Here is a 27791-nt window from a genome sequence, read left to right on the forward strand (position 1 = left end):
CTTTGGTGATGTTTTGTAGTTTTCAATATAAAAATTTATTTCCAAACTTTTATTATTGATGATATTGTGAATGAGGGAGAGAGATGTGAAGATGCTCTCCTGCTGGCTGTGACTATGAGGAAGAGGCCACAGCCAAAGAGTCAGGTGGCCCTAGAAGCTGCAAAACGAAACAGATCCTTCCCTACAGCCTCCAGGAGGAATGCTTTTCTTTTTTCATCATGATTACTATGATATCTTAGATTTCTACCTTAGATTTCTAAAATTCATTTGCTTTTCTTGTGAATCTACTTATATTGGATATATTTTTGGAATTTCAAACTTGGATTCTTTCTAAAAGACACCAACTCTGCTCACTCTGACTAGAAAGAAAATATTTCCTGATCAATTAGATGTTTGGTTTTTCTTACATCTTGCCAAATTATACACGCGTGCACACACACACACACACACACACAGGAATAGGGTATGAGTCTGGTATGATAGTCTTGGACCTCTAGAACAATACTATCGAAGTGAGTGTGTGTGTGCACATGTGTACCATCCTCTATCTCCAAACTTGTCCACTGTGGGATAAGTTCTAAAAGTGAGAGAATGCATTTAGAAATATTTTGTGTGGCAACTAGAAACTTCTGGGTCATTTTTATTATATTTTACAAAAGATTTGGTTTGCAACAGACTGGTGGAAAAAAACTTCTTTCGTCATACATAGTGTGAGAGTCAATGTTTAAAAAATATGATGAGAAATATTTTGAATGCAAAGCCAGGGAAAAAGAGATTTGGAGATACAGGCAAAGATCACTTCCCATCTCTGGAAGAAGTACTTTTCAAGATACCCAGAAATGAAAGGGGAAGCAAACGCACTGGCTGGATGTTTGATCTTGATGCTCACAGTTGGAGAAGAATGCTCAGGAGTGAGATCCATAATGGCATGGCTGACATGTCCTCTGACACTATGAGGGAAACTGTTCTATTATACATTATGTAATATATGAAAACAGGAAGTTGCAAGCATAAAGGAGTTACAATTATCTATGGGAATGTAGAGGCCAAACCACAGAAAACTCTCAGAGAATCTATAATCTCTTATGAGTGATGCTTCTTCTGGAGTAAGTGCCCAGGGGTGGGGGGTATATGAACACAAGGGCTGACATGCAGAGTCCCCAAGAACAGCTGGACACCTGAACCCATGGTTCTGATCAGGGTTCCTCTACAACCATAGCTTCTGTGGTACATGGCAGTGTTTCAGTAATGGAATCACACAACAGCATACCTCTCCTTGAAGGGAAAGAAAGTCAGTTTTCCTTGACGGTACACAATTAAATTTGTCATTTAATGCATTTAATTAAAATGATAATAAATGTTTTTAAATGAGAAATATTTTGAAGACTTTTTTTGCTTGATGACAGGCTTCTTTGGCTAGGGTCCTCCTTTCCTGCTGACTTTTACCTTTCTTCCCTGTCCTTATTCCTCCTCCCCACCCAAAAGTACACCCCTTCACAATTACGTTGACTTTAATGAAAATGTCTGAAGACTCTGATGGCCAATGATGTGAAGAAATGGAGAGTAGGGGAGCTGGAACTGGGGTACAAACTGCTGTGCCTCACAGCACTGGTCTGTGGCTCTGAGAAAAAAATGAAGTCTACACTGTGACTGCCCTCAGGCTGGTGTAAAGTTAAGAATCATGATTACATTCAGTTTTCTCAATTTAAAGATTACCTTGTTAGCTTCAGAGTACAATGGGGCCTGATGGGTGGAAGTTGGTGTGGCCTTGGACAAAACATTGATAGGAGAAATTGAAGATGACACAAATAAATGGAAAGATATCCCATATTCATAGACTGGAAGAATTAATATTGTTATAATAAAATGTCCAAACTAGCCAAAGAAATCTATAGATTCAAGGTAATCCCTATCCAAATTCCAATGTCATTCTTCAGAGAAACAGAAAAGATACTCCTAAAATTTGTATGGAACCACAGAAGACCCCAAATGGTCAAATAAATCTTGACCAAAAAGATCATGTGTGGAGGTATCACACTATAGGATTTCAAACTATATTACAAATATATAATAATCAAAAAAGCATGGTACTGGCATCAAAACAGACACATCAACCAAAAGAATAGGATAGAAAGCCCAGAAATAAACACGCATACCTACAATCTACTCATTTTCAACAAAGATGTCAAGAACACACAACAGGAAAAGATAGTCTCTTCAATAAATGATCTTGGGAAAACTGAAGATCCATGTATGTAAGAATGAAAATGGACCTTTATCTTACACTTTAACAAGAATCAACTCAAAATGGATTAAATACTTAAACATAAGACCTGAAACTGTAAAACTACTAGAAGAAAACATAGGGGAAATGCTCCATGACATTGGTCTTGGCAATGATTTCTTGGATATGACCCTAAAAGCACAAACAACAAAAGCAAAAATAGACAAATGGGACTGTATCAAACTAAAAACCTCTGCACAACAAAATAAACAATTAACATAGTGAAGAAAAAACTCACAGATTGAGAGAAGATATTTACAAATCATGTATCAGGTAAGGAGCTAATATAAAAATTATAAAAGGAATTTAAACTACTGAATAACAAGAAGACAACTGGATTAAAAAATGGACAAAGGACCTAAATAGACATTTCTCAAAAGAAGACATACAAATTACCCACAGATATATGAATAAAATGCTGAACATCTCTAATTATCAGAGAAATGCAAATAAAACCCACAATGAGATATCACCTTATACCTGTTAGATTGGCTATTATCAAAAATTTGAAAGATAACAAGCTTTGGCAAGGATGTGGAGAAAAGGGTACCCATGTACACTGTTGGTGGTATTGTAAATTAGTATAGCCATTTGGAAAACAGTATGGAGGTTCTTCAAAAAACTAAAAGTAGAATTACCATATGATGTAGCAATCATATTTCTGGCTATATATCCAAAGGAACTGAAATCAGTATGTCAAAGAGATGTCTGCAGTTCCATGTTCCCTTCAGCATTATTCATAATAGCCAAGATATGGAACTAAAGTGTCCATCCATGGATGAATGGATGACAAAAATGTGGTATATATACACATATTGGAACACTATTCAGCCTTAAAAAGGTAGAAAATTCTGTCATTTGCAACAATAGGGATGAACCTGGAGGACATTATGCTAAGTGAAATAAGCCAGGTACAGAGAAACAAATACTGCATGATCTCACTTATATGTGCAATCTAAAAAGTTAAACTCATAGAACTAGAAAATAAAATGGTGGTTACCAGAAACTGGAGGTTGTGTGGGTGGAGGGCAGTGGACAGGGAAAGGGGAAATGTTGGTCAAGGGTACAAAGTTTCAGTGAGATAGGAGGAACAGGTTCTGGTGATCTATTGCACAGCTTGGTGACTATAGTTAATAATAGTGTATTGTATGTTTCAAAATAACTAAAAGAATGGAAATTAAATGTTTTCCCCACAAAGAAATAGTATTTGATGTGATGAATATGCTAATTGCCCTGATTTAATCATTCCACCACGTATACATGCAATAAAATATCACATTTTACCCCATAAATATATAAAATTGTCAATTAAAAATGAAACTTCTTTTAAAAAAGATTTCCTTGTCACCAAATAAATAATTTGATATCGCGGAATTTAAATTGCACTGTTTTATTTACTTTTTTAAAAAATTTTACAGATCTTTAAATTAACTAAGTATGGGGAAATATTTGTGTTCAGTTAGAGATCACAATATATGGAGTCCAAAGAACCAGATTTAAGTCCTGGTTCTATCCAAATTGCATCAGCTTCCTGCCCTTGGGTGAATCATTTATCAATTCCCTCATTTATGACGTGGAGATAACAGTATATGCTTTCTCTAATTCATAGAAGCTCAAGTACTAAAACTTGCAAAATCACTCTACAGATTAAATATTAATATTAGATGAAAGATATTCTAATAGGTTTTAGTGGTAATGCCATGTGAGTCATTACCTATTAAATGGGCACTTACTTTCACAATCAGTTCAAAACTATCAGAATCACTTGTTAGTATAGTGAAAGAATTTTTCGAATTTTGAAATTTTACTCTTACTATGGAAATCATTCAAGGACATGATTTAGTCTTAAACATTTCTTCATTTTAAAATTCTCAGAATGATTTAGCAATTTTGAGAAGAGAATCCTTGTCGGTGTTTTTGAGAATGCTTCTTTCCAAAACATCCTTCTTTCCTGCCTGGGTTCAGAACTAGCAGAGAAATAACGAGGAAAATTTTGCTATTGGTACAGTGTAATTGGAGGACGTAGCTTGATGTGAGAGACAACAAATGAACACTGATCACAGAAACCTGGAGCTAACCAACTCTTCCAGCGCAGGCACAGGTAGTGCTCGTCGCTCAGGCAGGAGCAGGGGACTCAAGCTCCCAAGGGCAGCCCAAGTCATTCTTTCCAAATGTATCAGTCAGAGAAGACACTTAGTCCCCTTTGGGACAGAAAGAGTCCAGGAGTTGCTTAGGGATAATTCTTCCTCGTGGAGTATGAAAAGGCATTTCCCTTCCATCAAAGATTTAGGTTCATTTTCATGAACAAATACAAATCCATACAGAAATGAATCAAGTCAGTCTGACTTGTTAACCACCGAAAATTGGTCTTTTTCAACATTTTAGACACTAACTCTTTAAGATTTGTTATAAAGAAAATCTATCATGTAGCATACCATAGGTAAATCAAAAAGGATCTGTGTTAATGACAATTGTACATGTGGAGGCTGACATTTTTAGCATCTGTAGACCAAGAAAACCTACAAACGGAAAAATATACCTGCTATTTCTTTTTTTGCCCACTTCTATCTTGCGATTAAGTATTTAATAATCAGGTCCTTGAGCAAATTACCAACCCTGATAAGTAAAATGAAGACCTATGAATCCAAAGAACATATTTTTCTACTTTTATAGCCCTAGCCATCACATGTGTTTAAGCAACAATCTTCTCCAGAGTGTTTATTTGAAAATACATATTTATCTTACCAACAGGTGCAATACTTACTTCTATATTTCTTCTGCACGATCTGCTTGCTCTCTTCCTTCCGCTCTTCCTTCCCTGACGAGGGCGCTCCTTCACTTTCACTGCTCATGGATTTTGCCAGATACCTCAAGCCCTTGGTCATTTGCCACCTCTTCCACACCACATTCCATGCCATCTCTTTGCTCTCTGAACCCACAGAATTCTTTCCCTCTGGCTCTTTTACAGCACTTGCAGGCATTTCTACTACAACATGACATGTGCATTACTAAGAAAGCTTGCATTCTATGAAATCACATGCAACAAGTAACAGGGCTTGCTTATAAAAGCACAGATTTGGAGCAGATGACTCAAAAGCTTTGCCACTTCTTACCAGAGCATGGAAAAACAACCATTGGTACCTCAGAGGATGATGTGGATGGCCCAGATGAGTAGTGTGTCTGGCAGCTGCTTCAAGATATTAAAAGTTAACATTAAAAAAAGAGGCTTTTAGGAGCTGAGACAATAGAAAAGGAAATGATATCTTTGAACTATTGGGGCTGCCATTAATATGGGCCCTGGAAAAAAGGCAACTGGCCCTATGCTGAAAACTGTGCTTGTTCAGGAATGGGGTATCCTTCCCAGGGAGGGAGCCCTGTGTGCAGGCACTTGTTCGAAATTGCACTAAAACAGAGCTGAAAAAGGCTCTTGCTTGTAAAGTTGTAAAGCTGGGAGGTTTTTCTTTAACGCCATATTCTCTTCCCATTGTTCCTGATTCCTAGGCCCAGGAAAAACTGTATAAAACCTACCACGACTTCCGCATTATACAGACATTTTTTCCCTACTTATCAATTTCAGGTAATCAAATTCATGTTATAATCTGCATTGAATGAAAGGCAGTGGATAAGGTAATGCTTAAGAGTATGAAGAAATATCAAAATAAAAGACATTCAATAGTCAAAAGTTGGTTCTTGAAAAACATTATTAAAATTGACGCACTCCCTAGAGCAAGACTGATTGAGGAAAAAAAAAAAAAAAAGAGTTAAAGATAAAATTTACTCCAGTAAGTTGGACCTAGGTAAAATGGATAAATTTCTTGTAAAACACAGTTTCCTATTGCCGACACAGGAAGAAACAGAAAAACCAAATCATGAGACATATAAAGTACATATGAGTCTAAACTGATGAAGTTCAAGAATAGGCAAAATTAATTGATGGTGACAGACGTTAGACTAGTGGTTGCCTTGAGGGAGGAAGTGACTGGGAGGCGAATGAGGAGGACTTGTGGGACGTGGTGTTTTATACCTTGATCTGAACAGTGGCTACTGGGTGTGTACATATGCGAAAGATAATTGAGCTGTACAGTTAAGATTTGTGCCTTCACTGTGTGTATGTTACGGACAAAGTCAGGCGCCTCTGAGTCCTGGTCTTCACTAGGCCCTGTCTTTGGCCTGCTCACTCCATTTTAGCAAAGAATCCTGTGAAGCCAATTTACCCAGAGTCTACCCACCCTCGATATGCAATCAAGTTCCTCTTGGTAATTTCCCATCCACTACCTCTCCTGGCCTTATTGGCTATAAATCCCCACTTGTCCCTGTTGTATTCCAAGTTGAGTTCAATCTCTCTTCCCTGTTTCAGTAGTCTTCAATAAAGTTTTTTGGTCATTTTTAATGTGTCCAGTGTAATTTTCTTTACATCTATGTTAATACAAATTAAAAAAATAAACACTATAGCCAAAAAGATAAAAACTTAATCTTATTCACCTATATTTTTGCTAACATTACACTACACTCTATTAGAGGAGTGAGTACTTTAGAAGTTAGAAATATTTCAAATCCCAAATTTGTCACTTCCTAGATAAAGGTGACCCTCTGAACTTCTGTCTCTTTATCTGTGAAATGGGAATAGTAACATCTGCTTTAGAGTTGCTACAGGTTAAAGTGAGATAATGAGTATAAAATGCTTGGCACAGTGCCCATCCCAGGATCGTAGGGTTAGGGTGATGCTTGCTGTTCACACTGTTCCTATGAAAAGTTAAGAGACATTATTTGTGTAACAATTATTGAATCACATTCCTGAAGATATAAAAATGGAGAAGCATGATTTGGGATGTGGATGTCCTCAGCCTCTGTGGACAGACCAGTGTTGTGATAGAGGGAGCAGTCAAGTGGCTGTTAGAAGATGCTAGGGTCCAAGAGGGCCCCATCTGCAGGCTGGCTCTGTCTCTGGGGATCTTGTGAACTTAAAAAATTATTGACACTCTCTGTGCTGCTGTCTTTCTTGATAAACTGGAAATAATATTATATACTTCAGTGGATTGATGTGAGCATTAAATGAAATAATTAATATAAAGCACAGTGCCTGGCCCAAGGCAATCACTCAATAAACTAAGTTAGCTTTATTATTGTAATTCTTCATGTTATTATTTGCTATTGTTGTTATCAGAAAGGCGACAGAATTATGGTAGCAGGCCTGCCTTCAAGTTCCATACAGCTACCTTCCAATTAGGCTGCACTCTTATCTCTGGCTTCTTATTTACTTGTGTGTGTGTGCTGGGGGGAGGGGGAGGAAATGTAGGACCTAAATGAGAAAATGAGTGAAAGCGATTTGATAATTGAAGTGCTGTTCACACAGCTGAAATTGCGTGACTTTTTCCACTTCCTAAAGAAAAGAGATTCTGAAATGGGTCCTTTTTACCAAGCATGACCCGCTGACTATTTTTTAAGAGGTGCAAGTAACAGCTGTGTGCTCTGAGGCAGCTGGGGTGGATTCACTGACCTTCTTCCACGGGTTTGGCCTGGCTTTCGCTCTCAGCTTCGCTGGGTTTCTGAATGAACCGGAGGAGGTAATACAAACGAGCCTGCGAAGCCTGAGGAACAAACACAAGCGGCCTTTTAAGCTCTTGAAAATCAGCAACCAGTACAGGCGGCAACATAGTCTCGAACCAGGGACGTGTGAGTTGAGTGGGGCGGTTTGAACCAGGCCAGCTCTTCTTCATTACCAAATAAACTCAAATTCTGAACCAGCCATAATTTTGTCACAGTTGTATTTGAGAATGAATGAAGAAGCAGTCCTAAAACTAACAAGCGGGGCATGCTATCTTAGATTCATTTGCTCCTGAATCTTTCCATCTGCTCCAGTGCCGCTGAGTTGAAACACGAAGCGCTTATTTAAGTAGCAGTGTTTCACTACGGCGATGACTCTTATCAAACCCAGGGGCGAGAGACGAGGTGTGCATGTTCCACTAGGGGGCAGCGTGCTTTTTATCTATCTAAGGCTGTTCTAAGCTTTGGGAAGCACGTGGGAAACATTTTTCTGCTTTCTTACGTGGGAGTGTTAAGGGCAGACGCAGACACAGGCAGGGCTATGTAAACGAATGAGGTAACTCATAGTTTGGGTCTGTAAGTGGCATCAGCGTGTGCTTTGCTTTGATTATCAAGAGAGTAACATTTCACAATGTGTCCCAATGTGATCTTAATATCTGGTTAATCAATGTCTGATAAAATTCTAGATACCATTTCTAAAGGAAAGACTGTGGTTTGACCTGCATGACTTTTTTTTCAGACCTTGCCTAAGGATGAAAAGTAAAAAAATGACAGCTTTTCAAAGTCAGGTAACCTTGATTGCTCTTCCTGGCTCAGTTGTCTCCCAGGCTTGCTTCATGGCTCGGATTTCATCTGCTCGTTCTGTATCTTTTCTCACTTCAAATAATTCTGATTCACTGTGTTCAGTGACCAACCTCAAAATCCAGTACGGTTTATTTGGGTCTTCTTGCTGAGAGTGCATAATGGATGTCTGATAAAATAAAATAAAAGCCTTTGGGTAGGAGGTTTTCCTCCTTTCATAAGGGTCTGGATATTACCTTATGATTCATAATTTCACTGTTAGGTATTTTACTCAAGAGATATGAAAACTTATATTCACAGAAGACTTGAACAAGAATGTTCATTGCAGTCTTATTCATAATAACACAAAAAGAAAAACACATAAATGCCTATCAACTGAGGGATGGATAAACAAATTATAGTATGTTTATATAACTGGGTACTACTTAACATTAAAAGGTAATAAACTACTGATTACTGAGAAGTTGTTGAGGACAAAAGAGTACATCTTGTATGATTCATTTATATAAAATCCCACAACAAGCAAAAGTAATATATAGTGACTGAAAGATCAGTGCTTACTGGGAGATGCGGCAGGGGGATGACTGCAGGGAAGTTTGAAGGTATTTCTGAGCTTGTGGAAATGATCTATATATCTTGATAGGGACATGAATTACATGGTGAATACACTTGTCAAAACTCATTGAATTGTACAATTAAGATTTGTGCATTTCATTGTATACAAATTTTACTTAAAATTATACATAAGTATAATTTAGAACAAAAATTGTTTTAAATTTTTTTAGTTCTAAATTTTTTGTTCTAAATTATACTTATGCCCACTTATAGAATCTTGTCACAAAAATGAGAGAAGGATAATTGCTCATTTCCAGGTCTGCATATACTTGCTCTATATCCATTATGAAATCTAACAACATTTTGATGTCTCCTAGGGTCACTTGAGTGGACCATAGACTGGGAACAGGTTGATATAGGGCTTGACAATTTCTGCATAGGTGGGGTCATTGGTGGCAACTGGGTTGGAAGAGAGGCTTGAAAGTGATGTGGTTACACTTCACTTTACATAAGGCTGAGACTGTGTCCATTATCCATGTCAAATAATGTGGCTGGGGAAGGGGGAATTGGCACAGCCACTGAATAAAGTTTTCGTGTGCAGTTTGGTTTCAGTGTTACCAAAAAGACCTTACATCCTACAGTATTCCCCTAATATTCTTGTAAGGACCGAATTGCAATATTCCCCTAATATTCTGGTAAGAACCAAATCTCACAACTGGAAATTTTTTATTTCTTCCTTTTAAAACACAGTGTATTGGCTTTTATCATTTTTAAATTGCTTGATAAATGAGTTTATCAGAAACTATTCTAGGATCCAGTTTTGATGAGGGAAGGGAGCACTGTGAAGATACTACAGGAGGGCCACGTGTCTTGTAGGAATACATGGGTTGAGTTAAACTTATTTACTTCACTTCCAAGGGTAGACTTCAGCTGGGAAATAAAATCTTTCAAATGCAAGTGGACCTTTCTGTAGTCTGGAATGACTGAATCATCGTCACTTCTCCTTATCTGCTATTAATAATTTTCCTTCATTGCCCATTTTACCAATGATAACAACAACCTACTCAGTTAATCCTGCTGGAAACCTGGGAAATATACTTTTTGCTCTTTAACACTCACTGTGGCAGAGGCTGGATTAGAACCTATGCTTTCTACCACTGTACCTATGACATCTAACATTAAAACTCTTTGTTTATCTTTAATCTCCTCCATTAGACTGTGAGTTCTTTTAGGGTAGGGACTGGATCATGTTAATCTTAGAGGCCCAAGTCCCAAGAAAAGTATTCTATACACTAAAAGTTCAATGAATGCTTTTTGATACTGAACTGGAAAAGGAAGCCTGGGAAAATGTCCAAGGAATGTCCTCAGAGTATTTGGATGGCTGCTGTAATCAGGGAGACAGAATTTTTCACAGTTTTGTCCTCAGGAGAGATAGGCAAGTAAGCATCCAATGGACCTAAATTCATTAAGTGACTCAAATTTTAAAACATACCACACCCACCTGAGGCTCAAAGCGAGGTGCCTGTTTTTCTTTAGCTGTCTTTTCCTTTTCAGAAGATTTTTCTTTGCCTTTCCTTGTTTTAGAAGTTCCTGAAGATTTTTGCCCCTCACTAATTGTATGGAAATCTGGGCTTCCCAAGGTAACGGATTCCTCGTGTTTCTCAGTATGAGCTAGAGAGACATAAAAATGGAAACCAGTGATTAATGATATAACAATAAAACCATTTCACATAAAGACAAGGGAAGTAAGTCAGGGAAAAATGGTTAATCTAAGAGTTTTGTGTTTTTAAGCAAACACCTTCTATGAAGGTCTGGTTGACTCCTTTTTATAACATTGAGATATAATTCATACACCATAAATGCACCACTGAAGTGGATAAATCGGTGGGCTTTGGTATATTCATAAGGTTATGCAGTCATCACCACTAGCTATTAATAATTTGTTTCCTATCTGGATGTCTTTTATTTCATTTCTTGCATAATTGCCCTGGTGAGTACTGCCAATATAATATTGAACTCATTTATCTCTGCTCTAATCATTATTATTCCCTTCCTGGGGTAGAAGAACTCACCACTTTCACCTTGTGCTGTTAATCAACTCTGTTACCAGTAATGCTGTGTCGACTGTCACACAACTCTGTTACTGGTAATGCTGTGCTTATTGCAACAGAACAATTCACAATTTTGATGAATGTGCAAATCATCCAGAGAGCCTGTAAAATGCATTATCTTGAGGCTTACCCTTCAGAGATTCCAACTATGTAGTTTGGTGTGGGACGCAGGAATCTACCATTTTGAAAATCACCTCAAGTGATTCTGATACAACTGGCCTATGGATTGTATTTTGAAAAACACTGATTTAAGAAATCTATGCATTTTTCCCTTGTGTTAGAAGTAAGTACTGCTGAAGGGAAGAAAACTGATGATTTAGAATTCAAAGAAGCTGAAGGTGCCTTCACAAGAGTGGTTCTCAAACCTTAGACTGTATCAGAATCACCTGAAGGGCTTGTTGTCAAACAGATTTCTAGGCACCACCTTTAAAATTTCTGATTTGGAAGATCTCTGGTGAGGCCCCAAAAGTTAAGCTTTTCACAAGTTCACAGATGGTGCTGAGGCTGCTGGCCCCAGGACCATACTTTGAGAAACACTGGTTTATTTTTAGGAGAATGTATTTACCTTTTGCCAACATGAAGGGCATTCGCCTTATGTTCTATTTCTAACAACTAAATATCAAAGTGGTCGTGGGGAGGGCAAATAATATTTGTTGAATCCTTACTATGTGTCTTTCTTTTTTAATTCTCAAAGCTTCCTAGCAGGGCAGATTCTGAGAGGTTATATAATTTACTCAGGTACCCCAATGGATAAGAGTTGAATCAGCATTCAAATACAAATTCATAGCAAATTGCACTTATACCCTATGAATATATACAAATATTTTTTTAAAGAATGTAAGAAAAATCAAATACAAGTTCAAAGAACCTGTCAGTTTCTTTCAAAATTGGAGTCTTGTTAAGTCACCCCATTAACAAAGTAAAACAGTAAGTGTAAAGAACCCAGATCTTATTGATTATTGGTGCCCAGCTATTAGGTATGTTCAGATTGGGGGGAAGATCACCCTAAAAGACTGCAAAGAAACTGTGAGCACCACCCTTTTACAAGGAGGGAACTTGCCCTTTTGCCGATAATGCCAGCTGCTGAGAAGTGTTGTTCTGGGGAAAATCCTTTGGTCAAACAATCAAATGACTTGGAGGTAAATCCTGGACTAACCACTGGACAGGTTAGCTTTGGTAGGTTTATTACATCTTTTGAGCCTAAGTTTCCTCCTCTGTATAATGGAGGTACTAAGACCATGCTCATGGCACTTCAAATAATCAATATAGAGCATTTAAAACAAGCTCATACCTAGTGTCACACATTCTGGGGTTTTAAGATGCTTAACAAAGGTCAGCTGAAATTGAATCTCAAGCTGCCCCATGAAGTATTTCTGCAACTTTCTTTTCTACTACCCACAGTTCTCAGTGTTTGAGTCATACATTTAGGTGTATTGGATTCCACTGAAATTAGCATATTATAATACTCAAGTTTACATTCACAAAGCACCTACTGAAGTGTCAGGCACACAGCAGTGTGTGCCATCCTCTCTCTTTACATTATTAATATAGAGAATATAATAATTTCCATATTCTTTAATAAATAGCATAATGGAGGGTAACCTTTTCTCCTTTGTTATAAGTTCTTCAAGGCCAGAATATCATGATATCCCTCATTTTAAATCGCTAATTTCAGCTAATATAATGTTGAACTGATAATATGTACTCATCAGATTGTTTAATATGTAAAGCTTTCATTCCACGTCATATACATATATCAAAACACCACATTGTACCTCATAATTATATACAGTTATGATTTGTCCATTTAAGACAATCTTAATAAAAAAGAACTGTATTTCTCATATACCAGTCTCTGATACAATTATAAAGTCATTAATTTGGAATTTGTAGTAATTTATACTTGTCCAACCAATGTTTCTCAAAAAAAATATTCAAAATAATTCTATCTCTGATAGAAAAAACACTGAGTCCAAAGTTTGGAAGCCTAGGGGCAAACCCCAGATAGGCAAATAATTAGCCACATGAGGTTGGGAAAGTCGCACAGCCTCTGTGAGTCTCTTCTGTAAAACTCTGGTTTGTTAAGACCATAGAGTTGATAAAAGGATACTGTGGGGACAAAAAACAAGAAAATCTGTACGTGTTGAGAGCATATGTAGCAGTAAGATGCAAGAAAAAACATCTTACTGTTAAAAAATTATTTAAAATATGACTTCATGTTATATATTCATGTAATTAGGAGACCTCTAGAGGAAATGATTATTGGAATAAATTAATATACCCCTTTCAGAGAGGAAGTGCTCAAGGAGTATCTGTTGATAAAATGAATTTAAAAAGCCTTTAACATCATGCTTTTAGGTCTCCTCTTATATTACCTTACACATATCCAGAATATAGTAGAAAGAAATCTTCAGTAGATAATAAAACTTATAAAAAGTTAAAAATGCAATTTTGTTTTTATGATTAAAATTCAGTGCTTAGATTTTTTATGTATTCAGGAATCAAATCTGGTTGGGATTTGAACATTTACATATTTCTAAACTAGAATTAGAACAAAATGTACATTTGTCAAGTACTATCATACTTGGTAAATATAAACAGAAAAATCCCTTTTTATACATAAGTATATATAAAGATACATATATGTATGTTTAATAATGTTTGGTTTCTTCAAAGACCTTGAATTGGATACACCAGGCATTCATTGAGCCAAAGAAGGAATTAAGTAAAGGAAATGTTATAATTCTGCTAATAAAATTGGGTGGGACTTAAAACCTAATATTTTTGAGAATGACAAAGTTTATTTTTGTTTTTGTAAATGGATTAGAACTTCAAAGGCACAGGTCAGCAACATAAAAGTGTAACATATTGGCAAAAGGAATTTAAGATCACATCACCACTAATTATATATGAAGGCGAATGACATCACTAAGTGCTACTTGCTCAAGATGCTCCAGTCTTCTGTGTTCTTAAGTGAAAGTGAGCCATCTCAGTAAGCAATTTTTACTAAAACTTAGGTACTGAAATATACTAAAGGTGGCACTGTTGCCTCATGTTAACCAGAGACCAAGCTTGCTAAAAATTTATAACGGAAATATCCTAGGTAGTACATAGCCATATTTCAGGCCTTATTTTTTATCATGGGTTATAAAGATGTGAAATTTTTGAAAAAAAATCAAATTCTATGTGATATTCCTCATAGAAATTAAAAGTTGAGTTTAAATGAGTAAGTGGAGCAACAATGACTTCTGAATGAATATAAAATTTAAATTAGGTCACCAACATAGTAATTATTAATAAAAAAGCACCTGACCAATTTCTTTATATAAAGTATTTATATTTTAAAAGCAAACTAAATTGATAATTTGAAGATATTAGTAATTGAATTTTTCTAAAATATATCATATACTTAAAATTAGAGCACATAGGTTGAGTTGTAAATATAATTGATGCATAGCAGCTGACATATTGCTATTTTTAATTTAATCAAATTGCCTAAACATTTATAAACATGACATTTAAGACTGATTCTTCAGAGTAAAATTTTTACCTGCTAGAGAAAATGTGCTTAAATTAAATTAAATATATATTTTTATTTCTCATAAACCGTGCAGTAAAAATGATGAAATATGTAATCAATTAACAAAAGGAAATGCCACAATATATAGAATACAAATGATAAGCAATATGTTTTAATAATTACATGATCAATTTACTATTAAATAGTTACATAAAATGTAAGTGCATGTGTGAACATTTAGAGTGACATACCTTTGGTATCACTTTTCTCTAAGTCTTTTAGTGCTTGAACAAACGTCAGCTGATTTTCAGTGAGAGGCCAACTGTTATATAACACCAAACACTGTATAATATACTTGTAATTCTGTGAAATAAAATGCAGTGTTTAAGAACAAACAATAGGAATAGACACAGTATGTGTCTAATATAATTTATTATTCTAGCCACATGATAAATGTATAATTTTCTGGATCATATGATCATAATTTAAATAATCCCAGCTATTCTCCAAAATTTTGTAACACTACAATTTATAAAAGCTTAATATCCTCACATCCCCACCAACACCTGCTACTACCTAACTTTCTAATTTTTGCCAGTGCAATTGGTATAAAGTGGAATCTCACTGCTATTATATTTTGCATTTCTCAGATAACCAAAGAGTTTCAGTATTTTTTTCAAAGCTTTGGTCTTTAGGGTTTTCTCTTTTTGTGCTGAGGGCACAAAAAATGGTCCCTACATCATCTATTATTTTATTACGTTTATGGATTAAAATTTTACAATGACATCTCCAATACATCTGGAAGTTGCCTTTATTCATGCTGTTAGCTAATGGTCTAGTTTTATTTTTCTCCATGGAAAGGTAATATTCCCAGCACTATCCACTCAACAGTCCATGTTTTCTCTGGTGATTTATGGTGTTGCCTTTAATTACATATTAAATTTCCATGCAAACGTGATATATTCATATTTTACTTTCTTCCATTGCTTCATTTTCCTATTTTTGCACTAATTAATACTATTTTTACTTCTATGGCTTTTTACCATCTCAATATTTAGAAATATTAAGATATACTTTGCTCTTCTTTTTCAAAGTTGACTTAACTATTTGTGAATTGTTATTAAGTCTTGTGAATGTTAGAGTAAGTTTAGAAAATTTCTGACAAATACAGTTGGAATTTTGATGGATATTGCATTGAATTTAAAAGTAAATTGGAGATAACTGGTGTCTTTATACCATTGTGTCACCTCTGTGAAAAACATGAAATACTTCTCTATTTATTCAAGTCATCTAAGTTCTCCAGTTGGTTGGATCATCTTCTATGTCCTTTATTGAAGTGTTAAGTTTTTCTATAGAGAATTGATGCATTACTGGTTAATTCCTAGATATTTTACAATTTCGTTGCTATTATGAAAGGGATCCTATTCTAATGTCTAATACATAGTGCTACTGTAAAGAAAGGCTGCCAGTTTTTGTAAGTTTTAGAACCTGCAGTGTGGTGATTAAGAGTATGGCCTCAGGGGCTGGAGCTGTCTGCTTTCAAGTCCTACTTCATTACAAACCAGCTGTTTGGCCTTGAGCAAGTCATTTAAGCTCTCTGTGCTCCAGGTTCTTTGTTAAACAAGGATAGAATACTTCAAGAGTTGCACATATAGTGGTAATATTCGTGGGGTGTTGGGCAGATGGGAGGGGGGAGAAGGGGACGGGTATATACACACCTAATGGGTGCACTGTGCACCGTCTGGGGGATGGACACTCTTGAAGCACTGACTTGGGTAGGGCAAAGGCAATATATGTAACCTAAACATTTGTACCCCCATAATATGCTGAAATAAAAAAATTAAAAAAAAAAGAGTTGATGGGAGAATTAAAGATCTATGTGTATACACAGTACCAGGTGCATAGTAGATGATGAGTAAGGAAATATATAAGTATTTGCTATTATTAATGTCTCTGACAATCTTGCTATTATATCATCTGTAAATAACTCAGTGATTATTTCAAATACTCTTTTATTTATTTTTTTTCTTGCATTATTGGTCTGTGCAATGATAGTGGACATTCTTTCTTATTTGAATTTTAATAGGAATATACCTAAATTATCTACATTAATGTGATGTTTTTGTATATAATATTTCTCCATTAAGTTTAAGATTTTTGATATGTAACATTTACAGTTGAAAAGTTTTCTCCTATGCTAGTTTGCTAAGAGCACTTTTGAGAAATCCATAATAAGTATTGAACTTACATGTTTCAGGGTTATATATTTTCATATATTTTCATCTAGTCAAAATTACTGTGGTGACTAATACTGATACATTTTTTAACGGCAAAACACTTTTGAATTCCTGAGATGAATGCTCCCTGATCACTTTCTGCACTGGTGGAATTGTTACCTATTATGTTCTTTGTAATTTTTCACTCATGTTTATAAATGAATTTTATTCACTTTTTTGTGTTACTTTTATCTGGTTTTGGAATCAGGATTACATTAATCTCTTAAAAAGCCTTTGAAAATTTGTATAATTTTTTTGTTTTCTAGAACAATTTACTCCTTGAAAGTCTGTTAGAGCTGGGCCTATGGATTTTTGGAAAATGAAGACTTAGAAGACTTTGGATTATCATTTCAATTTTATTATTCTTTCTTGTTTTATTTAGATTTTCTATTTTCTTGTGAATCAGCTTGGCTGATTCTCCTCTGCCCCTGGGAACTTATGTGTTCCCCCTCCCCCATAGTTTTTTTTTTTTTTTTTTTGGTGCTGATACAGTATCTTTTTAATTAAAAATGAGACAAATCTTTTTGTATCTTTTGAGGTTTCCTTTTAATCTACATGACTATATTATCTATTTAAATAATAATTTAAAAATATATACATAGGGACAAGCCATAAAACTGCATCAGCTGGATCCCAGATTCTCTTTCCCCAAGGGCAGCCCATGCTTGGTCCCCATAGGTTTTGAATTTGTTGGCAGAGTTGTTTATAACACTTAATATTTTTTAAACCTGTTGTCTGTAATTTCACCTCCACCCTATTTTTTGTTCTGTATTTTGTTAATTTATGTATTTTTCTCTCTCTTTTTCTTGATTGGTCTTACTAGAAGTATGTCTACTTCATTAATCTTTAAAAGAAGTAGCTTAGAATTTATTAATCTAATTTATTTTTTGTTCCCCATTTCACTGATGTCTATTTTCTATTAAAATCCATTTTCTTTTATCTTCGAGTTACTATTTTGTTTTTTCCCTTTTATTACAATAGCTTATCTCATTTGTTTTTGATTATTCATGCTTCCTAATGAATTAATCTAAAATTAGCATTCCACTAAATGCTATTTTAGATGTTGCTTACGAATTTTGATTTAGTTTTTTTACTTTTATTGAATCTTATGTATTTCATAATTTCCTTTTTTGATATTCTTTTTTAGCTGAAGGATTATTTAATATACTTTCAGTTTTCACATTTATGGGATTTGAAACTCTCTGTTAATTATTCTAGTTTATTGCATTATGTCCAGATAACATATCTATATGATATAGATAGTATGGATTTTATTGAGGCTTCCATTTATTGCCTATTACAGGATAGTTTTAAAAAAATATTCTGTACGTGCCAAGAAAAATATGTTCTTCATTTACTAGGTAAAGTGCTTTATATAGATGCCTAAGCTATTAAGTTTATACTTAGATTTTTCAAATCCTCACAATCATATTTATTTTGTTTTTCAGCTTGATCTTTCCAGTTTCTGAAAGGAATGTGTTAAAACAGTGGTCCCCAACACTTTCGGCACCAGGGACCAGTTTTATGGGGACAACTTTTCCACGGGGCATTGCGGTGGGGTGGGAAAGAGAGGGGCGGCTGGTTTGGGGATGATTCAAGCGCATTACATTTATTGTGCACTTTATTTCTATTATTATTACATTGTCACCTGCCACTCACTGATTTGATGTATTATGTTCTCTGTGCAGTCAAACCTCTCTGCATTAGCAAAGATAATCTGTATTTGCAGCCGCTGTCCAGTGCTAGCATCATTGCCTCAGCTCCACCTCAGATCATCCGGCGTTAGATTCTCATAACGAGTATGCAGTCTAGATCCCTGACATGCGCAGTTTACAGTAGGGTTCGTACTCCTGTGAGCATCTGATGCCACCAATGATCTGACAAGAGGCGGAGCTCAGGCGGTGATTCCAGCCATGGAGAGTGGCTATAAATACAGAGGAAGCTTCACTCGCTTGCCTCTTCTCACCTCCTGCTGTGCCGCCAGGTTCCTAACAGGCCACAGACCAGTACTGCTTTGTGGCCCTGGGATTGGGGACCACCGTATTAAAATATTCAGTTGTTAATTGTTGACTTTCCTTTTTTTTTTTCTCCATAGTTCTAATAGTTTTTTTCTTTTTATTTATTGTGTTTGGGTAGTTAGGTGCCTATATGTTAGTATGCTCATATCTACTTGATTTATCTTCCTTTTATTTTTATATACTATCCTTTATAAATTATATGTCTTGATGTGTTAAAACTATCATCACAGGTCTCATTTCGTATTTGCCAGGTATATTTTTCTTTGTATTTTTAATCTTTCTTTGACATTTTGTTTAAAAGTGTCATTTTGGACTACTTATAGTTATATATCTTTAAAATTTTAGTCTTTTAATCGATTAATTGAATCTGTTTGAATTTATCGTAATTACTATCATATTAGGATTTAATTCTGGCACTGTATTTTCTTTTAAATTCCTTTTACTTTTTTTGTTTTTGCTTTCCAATGCACAGGTCTTTTTTTTTCCTGCTACTTTAAAATACATGCATTGTCCTTTTTTTCCTGTAGTTTTAACCACATACAGATTAGTTTTTATTAATATGTGACCTTTCACATGTGACCTTTATTATTAATACTATGTGACCTTCAAAGTTATATAGACTCATAACTGTAAAGTTAGATAATTACATCTACATTATTGAGTTAGCGTATAGATGAAATTTGCCATGTATTTAAAGATCTTGGCACAGAGAAACAGTCAAGAATGTTTTATTCTTCAATTCTGGTTATGCACTGGTGACCTTGCCAACTTTCAGGAAGTGGATTGTTTTTATGTTACATTAGATTTTTAGGAGCAGTCCTGAATACTTCTTTTTAATGTAAATATACCTGCTGTGGCACACTAGCAATTTCTTCTGTGGTGGGTGTACTGGTAGTTTCCTCCTCCAAAAGAGGCAGACCAGTGTCTTGTATTATATTTCCAGGTTTACCCTTATAGGATTTCTGACTTCCCAGGGCAGATTTCTTCTTAACATATACTTCTTGTTCTTTCTTGGATGCAGCATGAAATAAAAGAACTTGTTTGCTAGCTGAATAGGAGAAATTTTAAGTTTAATTTAAAACATGTTATATATATATATAATTTTTATTAACTACATGGGTTAGATGTCTTTATAAAATACTCAAAGGAATAGGTCAATTCTTTTTGTTTTAATGAGATAAAACCCAACATGACTGGCTCCTTGGAAACATTCTGATAATAGAGAAATCTGCTATAATAGTATGTTGCCTGAACAGGGTAGTACATATTCTGAACAACTATTGATTGCTAAAAGAATATACAACAATTCAACAGTTTCTCCTTTATTTTTGTACCACTCAAATGACTCTAAGCTATTAATAACCTCACTGACTCTGACTTTCTTAAAGTTTAACACCATTGTGTATGTCGTCACACTTTAAAAGACTTTCAATTTAATTTTTAATTTATATTTTTATTATTTTGTAATTAACAGATAATGTAAGTACCCTTGGTAGGAATAAAAAGAGAAATATGTTGGATATTATTAATTAATTTATCAAACATGTACTGAAAGAACCTAAGTGAATAACACAGGGAAATTTCAATTCCAGGCATAACAGAGTAACGAGCATTATACTTATTCTCCCACCATAAAAAATGATAAAATTGGACAAAATGTATAAAGTGTGTTCAGTCACTTGGACAATATATATCTCAGGATTGTGACCACTTGTATTTACCTTTGGCTTGAAGGTCCCGTCTGCTGCCATAAAAAAATGAAAAACGTTATGGTTTTAAGAAGAAATATCAATTGGCAAAATAGGTAAGATCCTGATTTTTTTTTACAATGTAAATGCAAAAATGGAGAATGGAGGCATAAAAGCTAAACTATTTACAGTGTGTTTTGTCAAAAAAGCTAAAATATTAACAATATTTTTTTCTGGGTAGCATGATTATAGAGAATTTCTTATTTCCTTGTTTACAATTATTTATTTTTCCAAATTTTCTGCATTGGGACATATGTGATTTTTTACAGTCAGAATCAAGTTACTAAAGTGACTGAATGAATAATACACCTCAAAGTATCATTGTCAAGCATTATTTCAGAAAAATTTATTTTATTTATTTAATAACTCTTTAAGAATATTACATTGAAAGTAATAACTTTAAAGTTTCTGTTAACTTTAATATGCAGAATATTTTCTAAAAATCATGAATTGGGAATGAAATAAAAGTAAAAGATTCTTTCAAAATAATAAAAATTCTACTTCTTATTAAGAAAGCTCATGTAATAAGAAAATAAATTTTTCTCCAAGGTGAAAAGTCTTTAAAGTACACATATAACCAATCTATTAATTTTCAGAGCCAAATTTGACATGTAAATGCAATAGTGGCATTTTAATTTTTACTATAATATCAAGTTTTACATATTTAAGTGGTTACTTGCTATCTTATCTTCATTTTTATGATGTCATGCAAACATAAATGTCTATTTATGAAAGCAAATATGCAGTTCAAAAAGGCACACTTACATTGGGAGCTCAGAGTTTTATCACTTCTCAAGAAGTTGAATGCTGGGATTATAGCTTGGCCTTTTCCAATGGAGCTCACCAAAATTTCTTCATTTTCTAGGACCTGCAGCTTGATGAAAGCATCTGGTTTGGACGTGCGTACTTGTATCGTAACAAGTTGTGGTACTGCCACTTTAGCTGAATACCTGTCAAAAAAAATTAACTTTATTTTATTTTTTTTTTTTTTTTACCATAAAACATTGCCTTTTACTTTTGTTACACATTGTTTAGCTAAATTTTTTTTTTTTTAATATATTTTTTTTTATTTCAGCTCATCATGGGGGTACATAAGTTCAGATCATATACATTGTCCCTGTCCCGCCCATCCCCCCGAGTCAGAGTCCCAAGCGCGTCCGCTCCCACTCTCCAGACAGTGCGCCTGGCACTCGCCATGTATTCATACCTCGATCCCCTCCCCCCCCACCTCCCCGGGTCTGCACCCTCAGGCATGACCATTCCCCAGAGGGTGCGCAATGCACTCGTCATGTAGGCATAACTTTATAATCAAGTATATTACTCTCTCCCTCAAGTCAGTAAAGGAAATGGTATAATTTTCAGACATGATAAACCTAAAAGTGAAACCACCTTGTAAAGTCTGCTAACATCCTGGAAATATTAGTTATTATAGATGTTGGCAAAAGATCCTAACATTGTACAATAAAACAAAGGGTGTTATAGGACTTTTATTATCAAATCCCAAATTTAAAAATGTGCCTTTTTTATTTTATTTTTTATTTCAGCTTATTATGGGGGTACAAAAGTTCAGGTTATATATATTGCCCATGTCCTGCCCATCCCCCCAAGTCAGAACTTCAAGCATGTCCATTCCCCAGACAGTGCGCATTGCACTCATCATGTAGTTATACCTCCATCCCCTCCCCCCATGCACCAATAAAACTTAATAGACTTAAAAGTCACTAAACCCTGTAACAGATCTGCAAACTACTGTCACACTAACCTTTTCCATTACATAAAGAGCACAACTGGCAGAAGCAGTGCCCTTGGAAGCTTCCCTGATAACAGCGTTTTCCTTGATTCACAAAAATGCAGAAAAATTAAAGTAGTACCCATAGCCTCCATCCTCGTCTTTTACCAACAGGTTGGAAACCTCTTGCAAAAAAGATTGGAAACATGCATCTGACCCAGGAGTGCGGAACCTGCGGCCTTAAGGCCACATGTGGCCTTCTAGGTCCTTAAGTGTGGCCTTTTGACTGAATCCAAATTTTACAGAACAAATCCTTTTATTTTTATTAATACATTTTTGTTTGTCTTTTATATTTTTATTTTATTTTTTAAATGAATGTATTTAAAATACCAAAGAATAAAATAAATTTCCACAAAATAATCCTCCCAGACTGACCAGCACAATTAGAAATCTTCCCACATTGACCAGCACAATTAGAACACTAGCTAGTAAGCCATAAGGGCTAAATTGATGGCTGCTATGCTCATGATTTAGTTCTAACCTCCCCCGCCTGACTGGAGCCACTGCTGCATGAGGCTGGTTGGCAAGAGTTTATGGGGGTCGAGTATACAAGTTTGTTATCAGCTTTTGACAATGGTGCACTGTGTTTCTGTCTGAAGTGGAATTTGTGAATAGTTGCAGAGCTCAACAGTGTTTTTTAATTCTGTCTGCCTAACAGCCCATCATGTCAAAGAAGGCTAAGAAAACGTTGAAGGAAGAAAACAGATTTTTTTAATGAGGATTGGGAATTGCAATACTATATTATTTCTGCTAAAGAATGTTTAAAGTCACAAAGAATGTTTAAAGTCTCAAAGAATATTTAAAGTCAAATAGGATGATGACAAAGAAAATATCATTACCATTATATGCAACCGTCTAGGCTTAATCCTATATAATGCCCATATAATCACATTACTCTAAATTAATTGTTTCCAAAAGAGCATCGAAATTCAAATTAAAAACTGACTCACGATTTTACTGCAGAATTGATTTTTATCCTAAAATATTAACATTTTAAAAAGAATGCATTTTCCCTTCGGCCATATACTTGTACCTGAATAAAATTTTCTTATCATTGGGTATGTAGTGATCTCTGATTTCCTTTATAGTGAAAGCATTTTATGGAGAGTCCCGAGAGAGGCATGGGAGTGGAGTGTAAGAGCCAATGAGGTGCAGTTTCCATCGTGAAGCTGATACATATGTATCACCCGTAAATACTTCGGCCACAAATGTGTATCCCTTCTATAAGAAAGAGAAATTATGCAGAAATGAGTAATATTGTTACTAGCCTCTTAAATGTACAATATGTCACAGTACTAAATGTTTTATTATCCCGATACACATACAAATCCCAAGATCTCTCAATGAACAGTAGAATCCCTAGCATAATGTTTTGAAATTACTCTTCGAAAGTGCCATCTTACATGTTGTCAGGAAAATGATTCTAACATTTTTCTTTGTGTAGTTCTTTGACTGTATTTAAAGTGCTTAACTGTAGTAGATGATAACTGTTTTTTTCCTAATTCTTCTAATGCTTCCAAAGGTAAATTTTTATTATCGCATCATCCTGGAGTGGTCCAATAGGTTCTGATTTGATTTTCCTGTCTCTCAGATTCATCTTTCTAAAATACTGAAGTGAGAAAAGCATAAGGGTTTGTAGAAATGTAGTTCCCTTGAGATGACAGGTAAAGCTATGGAATTAACAGCTGATTTGATTCCTCGGAACCCAGATGTAAGGTTGGAAATGAGCTCCTTAGGGTAGAGAAAAGCAGCAGCTAAAGAACCTGGGAAAGTGCCTAGTTTATGGTAAGGAGCAGCTTTGTTCAACACAACTGGATATCTGGGCAATAAGTCCATGAACCAAGAGCATGATATCATAATAAGATGCAAAGCCTCAAAGTAATTCTGAGTTTATAATTTCAGATGCCCCTAATAAAGAATAAAAAGGCAGATTTGTCTTCCAATTGTTCTCTGTTAAAGAGGAAGTTCTCTGACATATTTAGATTTCCAGAAACAAAGATTAGATACATACAAGCCAGAATGAATAAAAAAAAAAATCAATAGACACCTAGGAATATTAACTCATAATGAAATGATAATTGGCAACACCAAGAAGGACCTTTTGACATTATGTTTGGGGTGAGTAAAAAAAGGAAGATAAATCATATATGCTAAAGCATTTTTACTTGCAAAGTGTAATGCACAGATTTGTTGCTTTTTTATTATTATCCAAGCTTATGGTACTAATGCATTAAAGAAGCAAAACAAAATTACCGGACTCATACTTTGTGTTTGTCCAGACTCACAGAATAATTGTAAGAGAAAAAAAATTATAAAATAGTGGGATAGATATCAGTAAGTGAAAATCTATAGCTAAACCAGTGAGGATTTTAAGATAGAACCTGGCTATTATAAATGGATTCAAGACTCTCAGAGTAAAAGAATTACATATACAGTACTGAGTACTGAGAGATCTCATAGATGAGTATTCTGAATTACATTACATTACAAAGACATTATGTGGTCTTCAAGGAATTATGAGAAAAACAGAGTGAACAATTTTGATTTTTCAAATTGAAGAAGAATATGTACTCTGCAACCACAAACTAGTAAATTTAATAGTGGTCTTTATCAAGGTTCTACAGCAGATCATAAAAAAGATGTCTCATGAGAGAACCCCAAAGAACAAAACATTCTTAAAAGCCAATGTGAGTTTATTGGGAACAAAAACTTCATTTTTAAAAATAAGATTAGAAGACACAAAATCAGGTAAATATTGCAGGCATGGTGTTATGGATTTCGGGAAGGCATACGTCAAGGCCTCTGGTGAATTTCAAATGGGCCGGGATGCCTCTTGATGAGTTAGCCACAAAGTTCCTGCCTAGGGTTACCAGTTAGGCACTACCTACCCAGCCAAAAACATTCAGTTGTCTCTTGAGACCACAATGTCAACATGCCTTGCAGGTGCCCAACACGAATGCAATCATAAGATACAAAACAATGGAGTAATGATCCTTTTTACATTTAAGTGTGTCAGAATTCCCTTCAGAGGCAGCGTTCAGTTCTGGGAACCACATTTTAGCAGCGATGTTGAAAATTTGGAGAAATGTTCAAAGATCAAGAATCAAGAAGAGAGGAAAACTGCACCACAAAAGGGACCACTGCTTCTAGTCACACAATTTTATATCCTCCTCCCCAATCTCTCTGTTTTTTTTTTTTTTTTCCCTAAACAGAGCTATCTAGAGTGAAAGGGTAGAATAGAAAAGACAGGAGAGAGGAAATAAGTGTGTTTGGTGTGATCCAATTTACAATTTAAAAATAATAGTTAAGTAGAGATGGAATGTTGTGCATATTAACTCAAAATGCATCATTTAGAACTATCCAAAAAAAAAAAAAATTCAAGCTTAGTCTAAAGAAATAAGTCTTTAGTGGAGTTACTAAAATAAAAAACAAACCCAACCCAACCAACCAAAGTATGCTAGATGTAAATAACAATCAGGTTCCTTTTTGAGTCAACCAAATGCTAAAAGTCCTTTCCAAAATTAAGCATCCATGACTAATATTAATATACTTTATCTAGTGAAGTAAACCTCATTTCTCGATTTTGATGACATCTATGGCCTTGATAGTCTCCCTTTAAATGAAATCATCTTTTTGATCTTGATCTTTGGGACTTTTTATTTCTAATCACAGTTAAATAAATTATTTCTATTCAAAAAAGAAATCTCGGTCAAACTGAGAAAAACAAACATTCAAAAAATAATACACTGGTGTGAAGACTAGTCTGTTGTTGAAGAACTAGTTCTCCCCTGTAGTGTCTGGTTTAACCCAAGGTTTTCTGCTGTAAAAAGATAAATTTCACAAAACTGCAATTTTCAATAAAATAAAATTAATTAGTACATAGAGGAGAATAAGTATAGTGTAAAAGGAAAATGTATGAGTCAAAGATGGCAATATATGTTTGATATGCAGAAATTGATTTGTATTAGCAAATTGCTCTGTTTTTAAGTGAAGTACGAATACCCTTTCAAAAACAATTAAGGAAAGTAAGTATAAATAAAAATAACATAATTATAAATAAAACATCAATACATTGACTTTAATCAAATGAGTATTTAAAATTATGCTTAAGTGTATAATTCCAAGCATAAATAACTACACACAAAAATATTAATGTTCATCAGATTTTCTCATAAAATGTAAATGTGAAACTTACCAAATTTAATAGAAAGTAAAAATAATTTAAGCCTGTTACAATTTGATAATATCTTCAAATTTGGTAAAATCTGACTGCAAAATATCAAGAAAATTTATCTCATGAAAACCAATAGAAAAAAATGCTGAGTTTAATAAAACATATATGTTTTAAAAATTATTTAAAAAATTAGTAAAAATAAAATTTTGAAACTACTAATGTGTATATATATATATGTATGTACATACATATGTATACGTATCAATTAGATTAAACAATTTCATCAAGAATGTAATTGCTTTGATTTTTAAAAAGTTTCATAAAATCTCTAAAACAGCTCAAAAGTGTTTTAGGTTTTTTTATATAGTTAACACGTTTTTAACTTATCTTTCATTCCTACAAAACCAGTATCCACTAAATAAGTGTGTCTTAATTCACTCAAAATAATGTATAGAATCAAAGGTTGAAATGAGCCTCAGAAGTCAAGTCCAGCCACAACGCAAAGAGAAAAATGAAGTTCAAAGCTATATAGCTGAAGAATAGAAAATCAGAGCTAAAACAGATCTCTTGGTTTCCAGTCCAGGCACACACCATCCTTTGTCATGAATCCCTAAAACACGAGTATGGGATTTAAATGAACAGAGAGGCAACGTGGTTTGAGTGAAGGTCAGCGATCAGGGTCTATCATTCCACAGGAGTAACATGCCAAGTGCTTCTGGCCCCTGAAGGAATTTATATAGCCCTAGAAAAGACTATGGGGATGGGGGTGGGAGGGGGTGGGTGGCTGTGTAATCTCAATTTTCTGAAATACAGAGCAGTAGAATAAAAACCCAGTGGGAAAAAGAGACAGTCATTTGGTTTAGACATAGGACTAAATGAGCTCTTTAGATCCATTTATGTTTTAAGGATTTATATGATTTTATGATTTCAATAATTATAACTTCTAATGCTTTCTTTTTGTCATATTTTCT

General features: G+C 34.6%; 1 pseudogene; it reads right to left on the reverse strand.

Moving 5' to 3' along the window:
- The window catches only part of LOC123633192, a 155307-nt pseudogene that overhangs the window by 34386 nt on the left and 93130 nt on the right, over positions 1–27791 (reverse strand).

The sequence above is a fragment of the Lemur catta genome, chromosome 2 (genome assembly GCF_020740605.2).
Source record: "Lemur catta isolate mLemCat1 chromosome 2, mLemCat1.pri, whole genome shotgun sequence".
NCBI classification, from domain to species: Eukaryota; Metazoa; Chordata; class Mammalia; order Primates; family Lemuridae; genus Lemur; species Lemur catta.